This window comes from Macaca fascicularis, chromosome 8 (genome assembly GCF_037993035.2).
Source record: "Macaca fascicularis isolate 582-1 chromosome 8, T2T-MFA8v1.1".
In the NCBI taxonomy this organism is placed as follows: Eukaryota; Metazoa; Chordata; class Mammalia; order Primates; family Cercopithecidae; genus Macaca; species Macaca fascicularis.
The window spans coordinates 144,366,282-144,386,903 of NC_088382.1; the positions used below are offsets into that span (position 1 = coordinate 144,366,282).

Sequence of the window (20,622 nt, forward strand, 5' to 3'; positions counted from 1 at the left end):
TGCAAAGATGGCATTTCTTAAATGGGCATTGCATGTGTATAAAAATAAACCGTGAGCCCCACACTTGAAATATTATCCAGTTATCATTGGCTTCTGCTGCTGACAGCCAGGGCTGCTAAATCTTATTAGGCTGTGCCCGCTGCTTCTGGGCAAGCCCTGGCCATGGGCACAGCTGGGACATAGGCCCGCTCTGCAGGTTTTTTACTGTGGCTTTTCTCGCTGAAGCAAGCATAGGGGGATGAGGGGGAGAGGGAGAAGCAAGGGCGGGCAAGATACTGGATGATGCAGGTTCTGCAGCCAGGGGAGGCCAGAAGGCAGACAGACTGATGGGGAAGGGGCTTGTCACAAGGGGCCAGTCCAAAGGGGAAAATAAGACCATCCCCTACCAGGTGCCACTTGCCCCTTGTGTCCGACTCTACTTCTGAGATTCTCTCCCTCACCACCCCCCAACAACCCCTGCTGCCAATATCAGTTGTAGAAAGAAAGAGAAAGGTACCTACTCATCCAAATCAGAGAATGGGGTAGGGTGAAGTTCTGTTTTTGAGTGTTTTGTGACAATTTCCGTTAGTTCTCAATAGTTAAAAAATTAGGAGGGTTTCAGAAAGGAATGCATACACCCAGTGAAAGATGCCAGTCTGAAAATGCTACATACTTTACGGTTCCAATGACATCACATTCTGGATAAAGCACAACTATAGAGACAGTGAAAAAGATCAGGGGCTGCTAGGGGCTGGTGCGAGGAGTGGAGAGAAACGGGCACACAGAGCACAGGCTTGCTAGGGCAGTGAGACTATTCCATAGGATCCTATAATGGTGGGTATGTGTCAGTATACCCTGTCACAATCTACAGAAGATACTTCACGAAGAGTGAACCCAAGTATGAACTATGGGCTTTAGCCAGTAGTAATGTATCGATATTGGTTCATCAATTGTAACAAACTTGCCACCCTAATATAAGGTATTACAGGGGAAACTGAGGCCAAGAAGAGGGCATACATGGAAATTCTGTATACTCTACACTCAATTTTTCTGTAATCCTAAAACTTCTCCAAAAAATCATCTCTTAATGTTATAAAAATTAGGTGAATTCAATGAAAAAATCTGGATTTCTGTCTTCATGCAAAAATCTAGTCTGGGAACCTAGGGCTAATATTCCTAAAGCTGCCAGAGTCCAGCAACAACCTCTCCTGGGGAAGAAGCACAGCTTCTCAAGTCCCCAAGTCCTCCATGGCTAAAATGAGCCAACATCACGCTTTATGTGACCATCCAGCTTTTGGGGTCATTGGAGTTTGGGACTCCCTGGGGTGAAACAAGCAGTTTATGCAATGGTTTTCTGGGTTCCTGAGAAAGTTTTCTGCCCCTGGGGTGTTGAGGCCAGAGAGGGGATGGGGGTGCGTGGGCAAGGCCCTGGGCCCCACTTATGATCCTTCTTCTTTATCTGCTGAACCTATTGGACTTACATAAGATTAACCCCAACAGACTGGCCTGTGGGTAAAATACATGTGCAACTTCTAATGCCTTCCTTTAACAGACAGGGAAACTGAGGCTGAGAAGGACGATGACTAGCTAAAGGTGATTGCTTGCAGGTGGAGGCAGTGCTGTGTCTCTCTATTGTCCCTCTGAAGTTCCCTCTATGAGAAACCCCAGTTTTCCATCTGTGTCTCGTCCTTGGTAGGTCACCGTGCCATCACCTGTCCTGACATGACTTGATGGCTTGACGGATGTTTTCTGCATAGAACATTCCTTTCCCATCATCCGAGACTGCCCTGTTTACTGGACAAGCTTTGTCCTGCGGCCATCCCAGCTCCTCAAAGGCCCTCTCATTCAGGGCGAAGGCCAAAAGGTTTAATTCAAAGAAAATAAAAGCACAGAGGCCTAACAAACATGAGGTCTGTGGCATGCATTTTGAAAATAAGATCCCCTTAAACTTTCTGACTGCTCACCCTGATTAGAGAGTGTGGTTACCTTCCTGCTTCAGGACGCCATTATTCAGGGGTTTTGGCATGAAGCTGCTCTTAGTTTTCTGACTCCATGCTCAGTAGGGGCACCGTCTGTCCTCTGCTGTGGGCTGCTTCTGCCACTTCAGGCTGCTCTCCCCACTTCAGGGGACTCCCACCACCACTTCAGGACGCTCTGGCAACTTTAGGCTGTTTTCACAACCTCAGGATACTCCTGCCACTTCTGCCACTTCCGGTGGCTCCTGTTACTTCAGGCTACTCCCTCTACTTCAGGCTGTTCCTCACGACCAGTCTTTATTCTTAGGAAAGATGCTTTCACGAATGTTGGGGCTCCCCAGAATGTCTGCATCCTGCATGCATCATATGGGTCACATTCTTTCAGTGGGTTGACCGTATGTCACACAGTTGTGAGCATATAATTTCACGAACATTTAAAAAGTAGTCATTGTGTGCCTGACACTGTGCACAGAGCAAGTCTTTGTTATCTTGGTGAAGCTGCATGAACAAACCCTTGTGGCACAGTGTGGTGGGTGCAGTAAAAGAGCGGTGGGTGGGGTGCCAGGGGAGCACTGGAGAAGCAGCTAAACCCACCCCCAGAATTAGGCTGGTGGCTCCTGTGAGGCGAAAGGAGAGCTGTCTTGCAGAGCATGCAGGTACTGGACTAGAGGGGCAGCATTCCTGACACCAGGAGTTCCGGGAACGGCAGGTGCTCGGGAGCAGGGAGTGCTGGCCCACAGCTACTGCTCCAACAGAGACTTTTCTAACTGGGAAAGAGCGAGCTGGTGCAGCTGCTCAGTCTGAGGGCATTAGGAATGGTGGAAGGGCAGTGTAACCTAATCCTCTTATCAGATCTGCATAGCCCTGTCCTGCCTCCACACTTGCTGCTCTGTCCCTCTCAAGTTTGCCAACAGCTCAGCATCCAGGGCCGTGAACCACACCTGCCATTTGTTCTGTGCTCAGTGTGGGTGCAAGTGTCTGCTTGTCACCTGTTCCTACTCTATGATATATTAGGGTAGGTTGTCCAGTTTGTGCACCTTCACAGGCCAATGTCACTGTGAATTGGACCTTAATAATCTTTTTGTGTCAACATTGGAAAGATTTTACAGGAGGGTTTTAAAAATCTGGGTCCATGAATTTGGGGAATATATAAACACTCCAAAATTATATACAAAATTTTGTTGATCTGGGCATTTTTCCTAGCAGGAGCTCCCAAGCTTTCCTCTAAGCCTAAAAGGGTTGTGTGACCCTTTATACTGGAGCCATGGCCAAATCCTCCCAAGAGTCATGAAGTCTTTTCCCCAAAAGCTTACACATGGGAAGTAGCAGCATTGAGGCTAGCACTGGGATTGGAGGGCAGGCTATAGCTGATCCTATGTCCAATCAAATGAAGATTTCCTTTTACAAAACACTTTATTTACAAAAATTCAAAATGAAAGAAAAAAAATCGTCATCTTTGACAGTACTTGACTATTTGGTATTTCCATTGTAACAGCAGTTCCAACTGGCTTTTTCTTAAGTAGGTGTATATGTTTTCAATTTTCTTCCCTTTTTTGACTTCCCAGTGAGTTTCCTCTGATACCTCAATCTAGAAGTGAAATGCTGAGGAACTAGTGTAGCCTGAGTGAGTGGGATTGTTTTTTAATTTTTGTTTTTGTTATAAAATGAAATTAAATCACTCATGAGGCCTCTAATAGAGATTTAAATGCTTATAAGCTTATACTTCACTGTGACATTATTATAGCATTTGCACCCAAGTAAAGCTGACCCCATGAGCCCAATAGGTTAAAATATATTTTTCACTAATGCTAGTGAGATGCAAAATAAAGCACAAGTTGGGATTTTTTAGAAGTTAAAAAAAAAGTCTAACATTATTGAATATTACCTATAAATCCATCATGGATATATGCACTTTAGAATCATTTCAAGTGGCAGGACATCAGCTCCAAAGAGGCGAGCAGGCAAGGTTAAGGCCCAGCCACCCGTCCTGGAGGGAAACTGGGGTCTCGGCAGCCCTAAAAGATGGCTGAGGAGTAGGGATTAGGCTCAGTGGGTCCCAAATGTTAGAATTGAAGTCCATCAACAGGGAGATGTGGGGAGAGGGGGAGCCAGCCATGGGCCCCAGTTACTAAAATGGAAGCACATATGTAGGGAATGAAGAAAGGATGTGATAAAGAATGAAGAAAAACGACCACACCCAAGAAACCAACTGCAGGTGACCTTGTTTATTCTCCCGTCTGCTGACCGGCCCTTTCTTCATGAGTTATAAATGACCCTCATGACGACCTTTCTTGTGCAAAGTAGATATGTTCACATATCAGAGGTTTCAGGGATGCAACCAAACATATCAGGGTGTGACGTGGCCATGCCTGCCACCTGGCAGCTCCATTTCAACAAAGTTGTCATCTTTGTTATACAAACATTACGGAAGGTGAAATTAAGTATTATTTGATAGTGATGGCTTCCACACAGCCACGCAGAGCCAGGTTTGCAGAGACAGGGTTCTAGGTCCCTGAAGCCTTTCAATATGTGCCATGCTCTCTCTCTCCCTCTCCCTCTACTGGGTCTTGCTGTTTCACCCAGGTTGGAGTCTGGAGTGCAGTGGTGCAATCACAACTCACTGCAGCCTCAACCTCTCAGGCTCAAGTGATCCTCCCACCTCAGCCTCCTGAGTAGTGGGGTGCGTACCACCACACCCAGCTAATTTTTTAAATTTCTAGATACAAAGTCTCGCCATGTTGCCCAGGCTGGTCTCAAACTCCTGGGCTCAACCAATTCTCCCACCTCAGCCTCCCAAAGTGCTGGGATTACAGGCATGAGGCACCATGTCAGGCCTGAGCCATTCTTCTCTTATTGGCTTGTATATCGAGGTTCTGCATAGGCTTTCATTTGAAGAAAAGGTTCTGCTGTTAGACCAACTTTTGTTTAAAATGTAAAAACAGGTCTGGCCAGGCATGGTGGCTTACGCCTGTAATCCCAGCACTTTGGGAGGCCAATGCAGGCAGATCACCTGAGATCGGGTCTTCCAGACCAGCCTGACCAACATGGAGAAACCTTGTCTCTACTAAAAATACAAAATTAGCTGGACGTGGTGGCACATGACTGTAATCTCAGCTACCCAGGAGGCTGAGGCAGGAGAATGGCTTGAACCCAGGAGACAGAGGTTGTGGTGAGCCGAGATCACGCCACTGCACTCCAGCCTGGGCAACAAGAGCAAAACTCCGTCTCAAAATAAATAAATAAATAAAAATAAAAATGTAGTTCTGTTATATCCTCCACAATTATTACTTTATGAAAATAAATGGAGTCAGGGAGGGAATGAAAATATTGGCATGAATAGTAAGATGCTAGCTGGTCACAAGCAGCAGCTTCCTAAGCCCAAATGTTGGTGCTCTTCAAACTTAAGCCAGGGCTCTGTGTATTCAGTCATGGGGGATGGGAGGATGAAGTTCAAGGGATACAAAAAGTGGGGAAGGTCAAAGCGTGTGTCTACAAAGCAAAGAGTAATTAAGTTATACAGCACCCTTTCTAACATTTAATTTTCAGGACACATCTTTAGGACCTTATTGCAGGTAAAACTTAGGACTGCCTAGCTGGGTCAGAGGTTGCAGTGGGGAGTACCCTGAGTGGGATAATGAAGAGCTAAGGCTAATGAATTAATTTTAACCTCAAATCAGATGGACCTGGGAATCCATCAGTTGATGAACCTAGCATCAGGGATGGTGATATAAGGCAGGTCTGATACAACTACAACCAGAACCTCTATCTCTCGGCTCCTATCCAAGTCACTGTCTATGAGATTGGTGGGTTTTTCAATCCTGCTTAATTGATATCCCATCAATTATTTGAGCAATGAAGTTAAGTTTGCTCAAGAGAGAGACAAAAAAGACCAGGAGATCTTTTTTTGTGTGTCTGGAGATTGCTCTGCATTGTGCTACTATTAAGGTCTCTTCATTGTAAACATGGGGAATCTCCCTTCATCTTGTGACCCTTTGAGGACTGGCATACCAAGGCTGAAATCACCTTGTCATGATCTCAGTTCCTGTAGTCTAGTGTTACTTTTTGTGTCGATGCACATAAAATGATTTAGAAACCTAAATTATTTTGTGTGCATCAATAAAGAAACATCATAGGACTCAAGTTTCCTTGAATGGCCCCACCTAGCCTCCTCTCCCAATATCACCAAGCTTGGGGGTTGAAGTCAGGCAGCCCTGGGTGGAATTCTGCAGCTGTCCCAACTCATGAGCTCTTGGGCTTTTGGCAAGCCCAAATCTTCTGAGTTTCCATCTCATTATCTATAAAAAAAGATGAGTAAGGGTTATCTTGGGAGGAGCTTGTGAGGCTTAGCTTTTCATTTGATCATTGATCCATTCATGCATTCAAAATATTTGAGTACCAACTATGTACAAGAGTGAAGTACTAGACAAAACCAGACACAGCTCTTTCTTCCCAAAAACGTAGACTCTAAAAGGGGACGTTGTCCTGAAAAGATACGACTTCAGCAAATGCGTACACTTGCAAACTGGAATGAATGCCACAAAGGAGGTGGGATGGCTCCAGGTAAGAGGGTATGAGGTGTAGGGGGTGGAGGAAGGTAGGGGTGCAGAGAGGGGAGGCACACTCAAGGAAGGACATCAGAGCTAATGAACGAGGAGGGGAAGGTAACTAGGAGGAAGCAGAGGGGCTGAATTCCAGGCAGAGGGAACAGCATGTGCAAAGGCCCAGGGGGAGATCCAAGCATGGATAAGGAAATAATAAATAACAGAAGCCCAATTTGGCTGTGGAGCAGAGAACAATGGGGAGAGGGTAAGACAAGGCACAGGACTTGCACTCAGAAGCAAGCTTCCCTGGTCCTTTTAGGAAACCAGTCAAGGGGAAAAACAGCTGAGGCTGCTGAGAGTCACCCCAAATCAGCAACACCTTCAGGAGATACAGGATGGCGTAGGACTCCAGGTGACAGAGTTTATGGTCGGCTTGAGAGGACGGAGCTGAGGCCACTCTCCTTCCCTTCCATTTATCTTGTGAATCCATCTGGGGCCATTCTATATCACCTCAGAATGGATAACTCCATAGACCCCAGCTGGGTTTGCAACTTGTAAATATCTATTAGAAGACCACTCTCACTTTTTCATTCCACCTTGCCACCAGCCCAAAAGAAAACACAAAGCAGCAAGTATCTACAGAGAAGCACTCAGTGGTGTGTGTAGATATGTGTGTGTGTGTGTGTGTGTGTGTGTACACGTGCACGTCCTTGTGCATGCTCTTGAACTAGGATATGGGAGTAAGAAATGGAAGAGACAATTGCAGGCAGCTGTAATCAATGAGAAGAACCAGGATTTGGAATTGGGAGATCTGATTCTGCTACCAGTTAGCTTCATAACCAAGGGCAGGTCATAGCCTCTCTCTGTCTTACTTTGTTAACTTTTAAAATGAGGATAAAACCTAGCCCATGCTGAGGTGTTGGAAGTCCCAGATTCATGCATTCTTTCATCTTCTGGGATGAAAAATACCACATTCCACAATGAGATGCAGAGATACAGGATATAGCCTCTGCCCTTAAAGAGCTCCCAGTCTAGGTCCTAGACTCTAGGAAAAGGAGATAAACAATAAACAAGGAAATAGATAATTACAAAGCAATATGATGGGCATGGAACAGAAAGAAACCATAGGGTCTGATGGGACTACAGATGGAGGCAGAGTGTAGCAGAGGCTGAAGACTCCCCACAATTTCGACTGAAGATACAGGCAGTTTCTTGCCTGGGGGCTTTCTCTGGCCACTGGAGACCACTTTGCCCTGCAGGCTGGTAGTGAGGAGGAATTAATGTCCTCCTAAGCAGCTGCCTGCCTATGAATGACCATGGTGTATCAATACCCAGCTTCCTCATGCCTTGGGGGAGCTAACTCTGAGGTGAGTGTCTCCACCCTATTTCTCAGAATCCTGCCAGCAGAACCAAGTGTCAGCTGTCTACCAGATGGCTTGCTCAGTTGATCCCTTTACTGACTTTTCCCCTTCTCATTCATCTCCCCACTCCTTTTCCAATATTCTCTGGGGTTCTTTCCCAATAAACTCCTAACACTCAAACCCTTGTCTCGTGGAAATCCACTGTCAGACGGCAGACACCCAATCCCTCCTAGGAAGCGGGAGTGAAGTAGAATCCGTAGGAGGAGTGACATCTGAACTGAGCTTCTGAGAGCCTGAAGGCAAACACACTTGACCATTCTAAGTGCTAGACATGGGTAAAGAGCCAGAATGAGCATTGTCAATGGAAGGGGAGTGAATGTGGGCTACCCACAGCGTGGTCCTGGAACAAATGCTGGTCCCTAAACAATATAAATCACTGGTTTAATTACTCAAACTTTCTGTTTGAGTAAGCATTGGCCTGCAACAGATTAGAAATTAAATAAAACAAGCAAAGCTTTATTACAGATAGTTTGACCACAGTTTAGAACACCTAGTTCCCCTCTTACACATGTTTTTTTCTGTTGTCATGTCCACAAGCAAAATAAGTGGTGCTTTGTCCCAAGTCTTCTCCAGGATAGGTCAACCTAGAAAAAAAACAAAGCACAAGGGCCGCTCACATGGAATTTAGCCTCAGGCCTCCAGAACCATGGAATGTTCTGGCCTTTGGAAGGACCTCTGGCCTCCAGCTTGCCAAAGACTCAGAGTTCATGTGCTTCTCCCTCAGCAGGGCTAGGCACAGCCTGTTCATTACTCTGGTACAGCCAACCAACAAGCTCAAGAAGTTAATCAGTAAAACAATGTCTAGAAGACTGAGCCCCATAACATAGGATGAAAGGGGCTGTGGCATTTCATCTGCCAGATCCAGCTTGTCAACACCACTTTGAATATGTTTCTCAGAGCAGGTAGGAAGTCATTAAACTTGATGTGCACCCTTTCTCCCTCCCTTTTCCCTCTCCCATAACCAACAGAGCCCAAGCCCTGCAAAGGGTAAGTGCTCAAGAAAGTTCTGAAGTGAATAAATAAAAATCATACTATGATTTGTGTTTTAAATGCAGAGCCCCTCCACCTATATTGACTCCCTCCCATCAGAATTCAAACATGCCCAAGTTCTCACCTGTCCAAAAACACAACCCCACTTGTCCTGCTCCTCCTCCCCATCTCGCTCCCACCCCTTATAGACACAGTTCTTGAAAGAGTGATCTTTTATCTTCACATTGGCTCACATTGACCTCTCAAATCCTCTCCTCTGGCTTCTGCTCCAGTACTTCTCTGAAACTGCCCCAGCCAGGGTCTCCAACAACCTTCTTGTCTTTAAATAAACACTTCTCAGAGTCTGGATTGCACTTACCTTCTCTGCAGTGTTGGGTTCTTACTGATACTCTTCTATTCTTTACGCTTTTCCTTGGCTCTCGTGACATCACCGTTTTCGCTTTTCCTTTCCACGCCCTGGACTGTTCACCTTATTTGACTTTGCCAGCCTCTTCTTTTCTGGCTGTTTCTTAAATGTGGATGCTTCCCAGGACTTTTTCGCATGTCTCTGTTCTCACCATGCACAGTCTTCCTGGGTAACAGAGACGTGTACCGTGGATTCAATTACCATCTACACGCCGAGGTCTCCTAAAGCCACACCCAGTCCAGACCTTCCTTCTTAGCTCCAGACTCATACACTCTGCCTACTTGGTTGTGCCACTGACACCCAAAAACTAACACACCCAAATCTAACTCAGCATCTGCACCAATCTTACCTCTCATGCTCCAGCCCTGATGCCGCTGGAACGGCAATACTTTTCCACCAGCCACTCGGAAAAAAAAAAACCAAGGACACATCTTCGCTTCTTCTCTGCCTCCTCAATCCCCTCTCCCTGATTAGTGAGTCCTTCAAAGTTCCCCTCCTCCTAAACACCTCTCCATCTGCGGACTTCTCCCCAGTCCCACTTTCAAGAACTGTGCCCCATCACTTTCCTCTGGGACCACATGTGTTGCTATTTCCAATCCTGTCTCCTCTCTGCAACCAGATAAATTTTTCCTAAAAGGATCTTTGAAGCTTTATTTATTTATTTATTTATTTATTTATTTATTTATTGCTGTGTCAGATCATTTCTTTTATTTTTTAATTTTACTTTAAGTTCTGGGATACATGCGCAGAACATGCAGGTTTGTTACTTAAGTATATATGTGCCATGGTGGCTTGCTGCGCCTATCAACCAGTCATCTAGGTTATATCAAGCTTTACTTTTAAAGGAGACCTGTCTTACTAAATTAAGCCTTCCCAGAACCGCCGGGTCAACCAGGTGAGAGCAGCAATGCTTTGGAGATGCAGTGCAGGTGCCAGCATGAAGCCCTCTTCCTCTCCTCTCTCCCACTCCAGAGGAAACTTTGCGCTCTGGGGAACTGTTTGAAAATCACAGTCCTCGGGGTTCAATCTGGTCACACTGATCTCCTTTTTAAAATGCTCCAAGTCACCCATTATCCTCTGATCAGATTCCTGAGCACATGGCAAGATTTTCCAGGACCTGGCTCCCGCCTCTCTCCAGACTTGCATCTGCCCAGCTCCTCAGCTCTTTGCTGCCATGCACTCATTTCATTCCTCAGCTCATCATTCTCGCACCGCGAATCTGTGAGCTCGGGCTCCCTGTGCTCCTTTCCCTCTCTTCCTGGAGCTAACTCCTGCTCCAGTCCTTTGGGTCTCAGCTCCGATGCCATATCCCAGACCTTCTGAGGCTGGGCTAGGGTATCACACAGCACATCAGGCTCTCCGCTTCGGGCCCTGGGTGGTGGTCGCAGTTAAGGAACTGAGCTCCCCTCCAGCAAGCTCTAAGGGGAGGGCCCTCCGGCCACCGCCTCACCCAGAGGTCCGGGAGCCGGACACCCACTCAGTGCATGCCCCAAGTGCGCCTCTGTCTCAGGTACACGTTAGACTTGCCCATTCACAAAGTCCCATCAGACTGTCACAACTGCCTCACCCCAGTTGACAGGTGTGAAAGAGTGACACATAATCAAGACTACACAGAAAGTGGCCGATCCATGACTGAAACACATGATGAAACCATCTCTATGCCCTTGCAGGTCTCATCACGACTGACTGTGAAGCCTCACTGGTTTGGGTTAATCATGGCAAAGGCCAATCTAAATTAAAGAAAATGTGCCGGGCGTGGTGGCTCACGCCTGTAATCCCAACACTTAGGGAGGCAGAGGTGGGTGGATCACTTAAGGTCATGAGTTTAAGACCAGCCTGGCCAACATGGTGAAACCCCATCTCTACTAAAAATATAAAAATTAGCTGGGCCTGGTGGTGGGCACCTGTAATCCCAGCTACTTAGGAGGCTGAGGCAGGAGAATAGCTTGAACCCGAGAGGCAGATGTTGCAGTGAGCCGAGATCACGCCATCACACTCTAGCCTGGTCAACAGGCACGACTCCGTCTCAAAGAAAAAAATAAAAATAAATAAATGAAGTAAAATGTTATTATACTTTAAAAATATATACAACTTATTGTTTTAAGTGACATACCTAATTGCAGCAAAGTGTTTCTTGGAAGAATCACTTTAGGGAACAGCTAAGAAGTCTTTGTAAACAGCCTGTTGATTATTTGTAAAATGGTGCTTTTCACAGCCTCACAGAGTCTTACCTGGGGAGGGGAAGAGGGAGTTTGGAGGTTGCCTTGCCCCAGAAGCATCTGTTTCTCCCTGGCCTGGGCACCAGCCTGCCCAGTCACAGCGAGAAGAGAACCCACTTATCCACTTCTTCCTACTTGCCAGGCTCCTGGGGAGGCAAAACTCCACCCAGGGCTGCCAGAATTAAGAAAATGTGGCACATATACACCATGGAATACTATGCAGCCATAAAAAAGGATGAGTTCGTGTCCTTTGTAGGGACATGGATGCAGCTGGAAACCATCATTCTCAGCAAACTGTCGCAAGAACAGAAAACCAAATACCGCGTGTTCTCACTCATAGGTGGGAATTGAACAATGAGATCACTTGGACACAGGAAGGGGAACATCACACACTAGAGCCTATTGTGGGGAGTGGGGAGGGGGAGGGATAGCATTAGGAGATATACCTAATGTAAATGACAAGTTAATGGGTGCAGCACACCAACATGGCACATGTATACATATATAACAAACCTGCACGTTGTGCACATGTACCCTAGAACTTAAAGTATAATAATAATAATAACAATAATTTTTAAAAAAAGACTGCCTTTCCTTTCTGGCCAAAAGGGCACACTGATTTCTTATTGCAATGGCATAGAATATGTGGCTATCACAAGATGGTGACAGGGACAGGCCAAACAGGTTTCTTGCTCCTCCATTTGTTTTCTATTGCTACATAACACATCACCGCAAACTTAGTGACTGCAAGCAACACAAATTTATTATCCCACACTTTCCATGGGTCAGAAGTCCGGGCATGAGTTAACTGAATTTTCTAGTCAGGGTCTCACCATTTTAATGGGGTAGTTGCGCTGCATTCCCCTCTGAGGCTCAAGGTCTTCCTCCAAGCTCACTGCTGGTTGGCAGAATTCATTTCCTTATGACCGTATGACTGAGGCCCCCCTCTTCTTGCAGGCTGTTGTTCTTGCAGGCTGTTGTTCTTGCAGGCTGTTGTTCTTGCTGGCTGTTGGCCAGAAGCAACTGTCAACTCCTAGAGGCTAAGAGTTTTTTTGGTTTTTGTATTTTTTTTTTTTTTTTTTGAGATGGAGTCTTGCTCTGCTGCCCAGGCTGTAGTGCAGTTGCACAGTCTTGGCTCACTGCAACCTCTGCCTCACAGGTTCAAGAGATTCTCCGGCCTCAGCCTCCTGAGTAGCTGGAATTACAGGCACCCACACCGTGCCCAGCTAATTTTTGTATTTTTAGTAGAAATGGGGTTTCATCACATTGGCCAGGCTGGTCTCAAACTCCTAACCTCAAGTGATCCACCTGCCTCAGCCTCCCAAAGTGCTGGGATTACAGGTGTGAGCCACCGTGCCCGGCCTAAAGGCTAAGAGTTCTTTGTCACATTGCTCTCTACATAGGCCCCCTCACAACAAAGCAGTTTACTTCTTCAAAGTCAATAGGAAAATGTTTTGTACTTCAAATCTCTTCCTTCAGGAAGGGCCTACTGTCTTGTAAGAGTTCATCTAATTTGCTCAGGATAATCTCCTTTCGATTAACCCTATGTCGACTGATTTGGCACATCAATTATATCTGCAAAATCCCTTCACCCCTTTACCTAATTGTGGGAATGAAATCTACCACATTTATAGCCCTGCTCACACTTGAGGGAAGCGAATTATATGGCATGTTCACCAGGGGTGGAGGAGCCTGGAATTCCGTCTACCGCGTTTCCCTGGTCTAACTCCTTGAGATGTGCAATACCAAGCAGAATCCAGCTATCCTTGCACTGCTCTTGCCATTTGATGGGTGGGATTCTGCAATGGTTAAGACAGTCCTGGACCCTAAAGCTGGCCTAGCTTGCTTAGTTTTGAATGCAGAAAGGTTCTGCCCTGAATTTACAGCTGGGTGAATGTTCCAATAAGGAGGTGGGAGACATAATGGTCAAAGCTGGGTTAGGACTTTATTACTTTCTCTATGACAGAGAAAGGGAAAAGAGGAGTTAGTGCGGACGTGAAATCAAATGTTCTTTGACCTATTTTGGTTAGCAAAAAGTGCCACGGACTCCCCAGTTTCACAGTGATGTTCAACATGGGCAAATGTGATTTCTAGGCAGAGGAGCTTTTTTTATCAGATCATAAAAAGCCAAGGTTCAGGATTTTACTTGCTGCCTTGCAGGTTTGGAATCTAAGGTCCCACTGAAGGAATTTCCTCAAGGGTTACCAATAATAGCATTACTTTATTTACTCATCCAAAACATCCTGTGAGATGAGTATATTATTATTATTATTCCTATTTTATAAGTACGGAAACTGAAGCTCAAAGAGGTTAAGTAGCCTGCTCAGTTACACAACTGTTTAGTATAGAAAGATGGGGTTGGTTGCAGTCTGTCTGGCTCCAAAGCCTTGCTGGTTACCATTTATGAGGCAATTTCTTAGTTTTTCACATCAGCCCCTTTGCCTGTGCTCTTCCTGCTCTCTGGGACTCTGCCTAGTACTTTACAAGAAAGCCCCTTCCAGGTTGCATTGTCCCTGAGTGTAAAACTTCTTTAGTTTGGAATCTACTATTCTATTGATTTCCTCTCAATTCCGCTCTTTGCAGCACATTGAAAAAGCAACTAACCAACCAATCAATGAAAAGAACCTCCTCCTTCTGCAAGACATTCAAATGTTTAACAGTAGCTCTCATGTTCCCTTTAGGACTAAATCTTGCTAGGTTTTCTCACTATTCCTCACATGACTTGATTTCCTGATCATCTGTAATTCTATTTGCCCTCTGGTTAATCTTTGATTTATCATTTTCTGCTGAAAACAAGATACCCCAAATTGAAGACTGTTTGTGCTATGTCTAATGCGTAGAACACTGCAAGACCATCACCCACCTGATATGGATACTATGTCTGTGTTTATGTACCCTAAAATCACATTAGCTTTTTAAATAGCCAAATCACATTGTTGGCCCATATTTAAATTGCACTTGGCTAAAACTTTGGGTCTTTCTCCACTAAACTAATGTCAAGCCACAGCCTCTCAATACTGACCTTGTGTTGCTGAACTTTTTTTTTTTAACCTAGTTTTCATTTCCTTTCTGCCCTCTTTTGGAACATGTTCAAATCCCTGTAAGTCTGAATCTCCAATGCAATGTCTTAGTTCTTCCTCCAGTACTGAGTCATCTGTACAGTTCATAAGTAAGTTTTCTAGCTTTTCAGCCAGATATCAATCAAGTGTTACAATGGACAAGTTGAAGAATAGAGTTCTTTAAGGTTGATATGACAAGTTAAACAACTGAACAATTAAAAATTGTTAATCCCTTAATTGAACTAGTATCCACGCTTTGTGAAAATTGAGCTACGATATGTCTGCGACATTCCCTTTATTTGTGAACCTAGTAATTTCCTTAAAATGGAAATGAGATTAATAACAAATACTTTTTTCCTAGAAAAGCCATGCTGATTCTTAAGTCACTACTAATGATTATAAACTATCTGTTAAAAATCATAGCTTAATGTTTTATCAGGGATTGATACTATTATAATTTGTTCCTGGAATATACCTTTTCTCTAAAGATCTTTTTTTTTCTTTTTGATAGGGTCTTGCTCTGTTGCCCAGGTTGGAGTGCAGTGGCATGATCACGGCTCACTGCAGCCTCAACCTCCCAGGTTCAAGTGATCCTCCCACCTCAGCCTCCCAAGTAGCTAGAACCACAGGCACATGCCAGCACGCCCAGCTAATTTTTTAAAATTTTTATAGAGATGAAGTCTCACTATGTTGCCCAGGCTGGTCTCAAATTCCTGGATTCAAATGATCCTCCCACCTCAGCCTCCCAAAGTGCTGGGATTACAGGTGAGAGCCACTGCCCTCGACCTCTAAAGATGTTTACAGTGTTTGAAAACCTTGTTTAAGCATCCTTTCTGAAAACTTATATAGATTAATAATTGGCTTATATGAATATTTTTCCTAATAGATTTTTAAAAAACACTTAACATTATTCCTTTAATTCAAAATACCAAATCAGCAAGGTCCTAACAATGTCTCTAACTACTATTATTTATTACTCACATCCCTCCAAAATATAGCCAAAGACACATACCAAGCTTGTGAAATACATTTATAGAACTTGTAACTGTGAAGAACAAATTTAGGTAAATCATGACCTTCAGGTCAGCTGTGATGGAATCTAGGCCACTTGTTTTTCTTTGTTCTTATTTTGAGATAATCTTTTCCTCCCTATTTTAACAGCCCTGTAATTTTGTGTATCTAATTCCTTTTTTATTACAATGAAGCCATCATCATCATATTACAGTCTGAGTAGACCAAAGATGTAAATTAATCTGAAGAGTCTCTGGTCTCTGTCTTTTTTTTCTTTTATCCAACGAGCGTGGATACTAGTTCAATTAAGGGATTAACAATTTTTAATTGTTCAGTTATTTAACTTGTCATATCAACCTTAAAGAACTCTATTCTTCAACTTGCCCATTGTAACACTTGATTGATATCTGGCTGAAGAGCTAGAAAACTTACTTATGAAGCTTTGGTCTTGATGAAGTCCAGAATTATTGAAATGTGGATAGCAAGAATCAAAGCTTATCCTGAAAATAAATGTGCACAGTTTGTTCAGCTAGTTAGATCTGTCCATTATATCAGAAATACCTGGGGTTTCAGAAATATCTGGGGTTTTGGTAGTTTTTAAAGTATTTTTTAATTTAAGATATATTACTTAGACAAGTGCATACAATTTATATGTACAGTTTAACATATGGTTGTTAAGTGAAGACCCAAGCAATCATCCCCCAGGCCAAGAAACAGAACATTAAGAGCACTACAGAGGTCCTCTTTCTATTCCTTGCTATAATAACAACCCCCTCCTTCCACCCTCCAGAAGTAACCATTTGCCCTTTATAGTAACAATTTCCTCACTTTTCATTGTAGGTTTATTGCCTGAGGATGCATCCCTAAACTGTATGTATTTGTTTTACTTGGTTCTAAACTGTTTAAAAATGGAACTGTATTGTATTATTCTTTTGAAACTTAATTTTTTTCCTCAACATTTCAGATTCATCACATTGTTGCATTCAAACTGAATTGCTTATTTTCCTTCTGTCATCTACGGTATGAATATACCATATCATGGGCATTTTGTTTGTTTCTGGTTTTCGGTAATTACAAAACACAAATGTTGCTTTAGACATCCTTTTACACTTATCTTAGTGAATGTACATATGCATATCTCTAAAAAACATGGAACGTTCAACTTCACTACACAACGCGACACTGTTTTCCACAGCAAGTTTACTGATTCACATTCTTATCATCAGGATTATGAGTTACTAAATCTCCACATCCTAGCCACATGCAGTATTGTTAGTCTTTTTAATTTTTACCAATCACAGATGTGTAGTTGTATTTTGTTATAATTTTAATTTGCATTCTCGTGATTAACACTGATGTTGAGCACTTTTCATAGGTTCTTTGGCCATTTGAATATCTCTTCTTGTGAGGTACATGTTCAAGTCTTTGCCTATTTTTTCCTATCGGGTTTTCTGCCTTATGTATTTTTAATATTTATCATATATTCTGTATGCTAGCCTTTTTAATCTATTTCTTGTTCAGAAAAAAAAAAATAAAAAAGTGCAGCCTACTGTCAGTGCTCATTTCTCGGGGCAAATGAGAAATGGGTTAAAAAATTATATATGTTACAAATGTGTCCTCCCACTCTGTGGCTCGTATTTTAACTCTTTTTGTGGCATCTTTTGAATAATGGAAATTTTAAATTTTACTATAACCAATTTATAACTTTTCCTTTGTGTTTAGTGTTTTTTTAATCTACATAAGATGTCTACTCCAAAATTACTAAGATATTCTCTTACACTACCTTCAAAAGCTTAGTATTTAGCCTTTCACAGTAGATCTTTGTCTTGATCCATTCAGCTACTGCAACAATACATCTTAGACTGGGTAATTTATAAAAAAGTGAAATTTACTGCTCACAGTTCTGAAGGTTGGGAACTCCAAGATCAAGTTGCCACCAAGTTTGGTGTATGGCAAGGGCCTGTTCCTCATGGACAGTGCCTTCTATGTATTCACATGGCAGAAGGGGCAAGGGAGCTGAAACCTCATTTATAAGGGCATTAATACCACTCATGAGGGTAGAGCCCTCATCAATCACCTCCCAAAGGCCCCATTTCCAACACCATCAGATTGGGTATCAGGCTCCAACATATGAATTTTGGGGGGACACTAACATTCAAACCAAAGCAGTCTGTAATCCACTTGGAACTGATTTTACATACAGTATGAGGAAGGAATAAAATCTCAACGTTTCCAATATGAACAATTTCCGGTTGTTCCATTATTATTTATTACAAATGTTATCCTTTACCTACAGCCACTTCTGTCATAGATCAAGCCCATGTATGTGAGATCTAAGTTCTCTATTCTGCTTCACTGGTCAATTTTTATTTTATTATATTTTTTCCCTTCATTTTCTATACTCTAGAGGAACTACTTGCAGCCTGTTTTTAAAATCTTTGCATAAATACCACATCATCTTGATAGCTAAAATACTGTAATGTATCTTGATATCTGATAAAACAAATTCTCCTACATTTTTCTTTTTCTTCAAAAAGTAGCTTCTCAAATTCTACAAAATAAAATCAATTGGAATTTTGATTGGGGTTGTGTCAAATCTACTGATCAGTTTGAGAGGAACAAACATTTTTAAAATAGTCATTTTTCTATCCATGAACATGGTATAACTCCTTTATTTGGCTATTTAAAAATATCTCTCAGTAAGTTTTAATTTTTCACCTTTTGAGGACTTCTGCATCTTTTCATAGATTTATTCCTAAGTAATTAATGCTTTTTAAATTATATTATGATTGGTATCTCTTTTTAAATTCTACTTTTAACTGTGTTTTTACTGGAATAGAGAAATACAACATTTTTTGTACACTGGTATTTTTGTTATCAGTAATAGTTTAGCTGTAGTTTTTTGGATTTTTTAATGCATTTATAATAGCATCTAAGAAAAATGACAGTTTTTTCATTACAACTCTTGTGCCTTATATTTATGTGTCTTCCTTATTTCACTGGATAGGCCCTCCAGTACAACATTGACTAGAAGTACAGACTTGCTCCTAATCTCAAAGTGAAATCTTTTTTTAAAAAAGTAATTATTTATATATTTTAAATGGCAAATTAAAAAACTGTATATATTTATCATCTAAAATATGTTGTTTTGAAATATGTAAAGCTGGGCACGTTTGGTGCATGCCTGTAGTCCAAGCTACTCAGGAGGCTGAGGTGAGAGGATTGCTTGAGCCTGGGATGTTGAAGTTGCAGTGAGCTGTGATTGCACCACGGCACTCCAGCCTGGATGACAGAGCGAGACCCTGTCTCAAAAATAAACAAACAAAATGTATATATATACATTGTGGAATGGCTAAATCAAGCTAATTAACATATGCACCAAAGGAAAACCTTTTAATGTTTTATCATGTAGTACAAGATTTGCTGAGAATTTTATGTTGATATGTTTTATCAAATTAAAGGAGTTTCTTTCCATTTCTAGCTGCAAAGGAGATACATAATGAATGTCACCTAATGCTTTTTCTGCAATAACCAAGATGACCATTTAATTTTCTTCTTTAGCATGTAAATGTGGCAAATCACATTATTTTTAATAAATATATTTTTATTTAACACTTGCTAAATACTTTTTTTTTTCTTCAGGTTCCAGACTGAAACAATTAACTGCAGCAGGAAAGAGCAGAACATGGGTGGGTGGGACCTGAAATATACCTACTCAAAATGACCAAACAGGGTTTTGAAACTTCCCTCCCACTCTAAGTGCTGCAAGGAGGCTGTAGTTGAGTTGGGATTCAAGTGGTCTGAAAACAGGTTCCCATCCTGCTAGCACTTTTCAGTGGGTTCAGGGGGCTCCAAGACCAAGTGCTGGGGAATCCTAATGGACAGATAACATCAAGCACAAAGGTCCTCAGCAGGTTCAGAACCCTTAAAAGTGCAAGATCAGGACACCATTTAGGATACGTGGGTTGGGACAGGAGGACGGGAATTGACAAGAACAAGGCAGAGACCCAGTCCAAAACTGGGACAGCAGCATGAACTTGTGACCAACACCGGAACCACAGTAAAATGTGAGTTATTAGAATGGAACACTACATCAGAATCTGAAAAACAGTAAAAATGACCCAGAGAGGTGTAATTGGAGCTACTTAAATCTCTTATCTCACATGAGGATTGATTTTAGGAGCTGGAAGTAGGGCTGTACTTGCAAAGACAGATCAAGTAGCACCAGGTGGGGGAATGTGAAGGCAGTTGGGGACTGAGATAGACTGGGCTGCCTGAAAAATTTAAAATCCCTAGAAAAGGAGACCTGGACATGGTTTGAAGCTCAGACCTGGAAAAAATAAGAGAGAGAGAAGTAGCATGAGTTTGGTTGCATTAGCCTAACCCAACTCTTTCCAGAGGAAGCTGATTCATTCAAAGCCCAGTGCTACAGAAGACCATTTCCCTCAATAAACTATGAAATGAGAACATGTCCCTTGCACACCAGGGAATCCACATGGCTCATGGTAGACTCGATACATGTTTTTGAATTCTTGAACTAGCTGGAGTGCCCTGGGCGCGTTTCTTTTTTTCTCTTCACTCCTCAATTTCTTCCTCTACCAAATGAGGATCAACTCTAAGATCTTCCCTAACTTTGTCCTCCTTCATTCCTAGTACTTTGTATTCTTTCAGGCCTTCATCACTGCTCACTTTTGCAGATCTCCTAGCGGGGACCCTGGCTTTCTGCCTTGCCCATCCCACACTGCTGTCTGAGCTCTCTCTAACATCTTAATCTATGTTACTCCTTTCCTGAAACCTTTCAAACACCAGCCTCTGTGGGTCAAAAGTCCAACTCCTGAAACTGCCACAAAAGGCCGTACACGTGCCAGCCTCTGCAGTCCTCTCTTCTGTCCAGTGACTTACCTCACATGGCACCCTCGCCCTTGAACCATCTTGAACAACTTAGGGTTCTCCAGATGTCTCTATTGACCATTATTGTTCTATAAAATGAGGATATTTACAAGACTGTCATGAAAAGCAA

General features: G+C 42.8%; 1 long non-coding RNA gene across 2 annotated transcripts in view; it reads right to left on the reverse strand.

The window, feature by feature from the left end:
- Positions 1 to 20,622, reverse strand: part of LOC107130700 (uncharacterized) — a 77,675-nt gene that overhangs the window by 14,447 nt on the left and 42,606 nt on the right. Inside the window, exons 2-4 of one of the 2 annotated variants that reach the window (XR_001493173.4) lie at positions 12,366 to 12,538; positions 9,266 to 9,478; positions 8,354 to 8,501 (exon numbers count right to left, since the gene is read on the reverse strand). This is a non-coding gene — a long non-coding RNA (uncharacterized lncRNA). Of the gene's footprint in view, positions 1 to 8,353; positions 8,502 to 9,265; positions 9,479 to 12,365; positions 12,539 to 20,622 lie in introns of those variants that run through there. The other variant, XR_012416956.1, reaches the window with a different exon arrangement.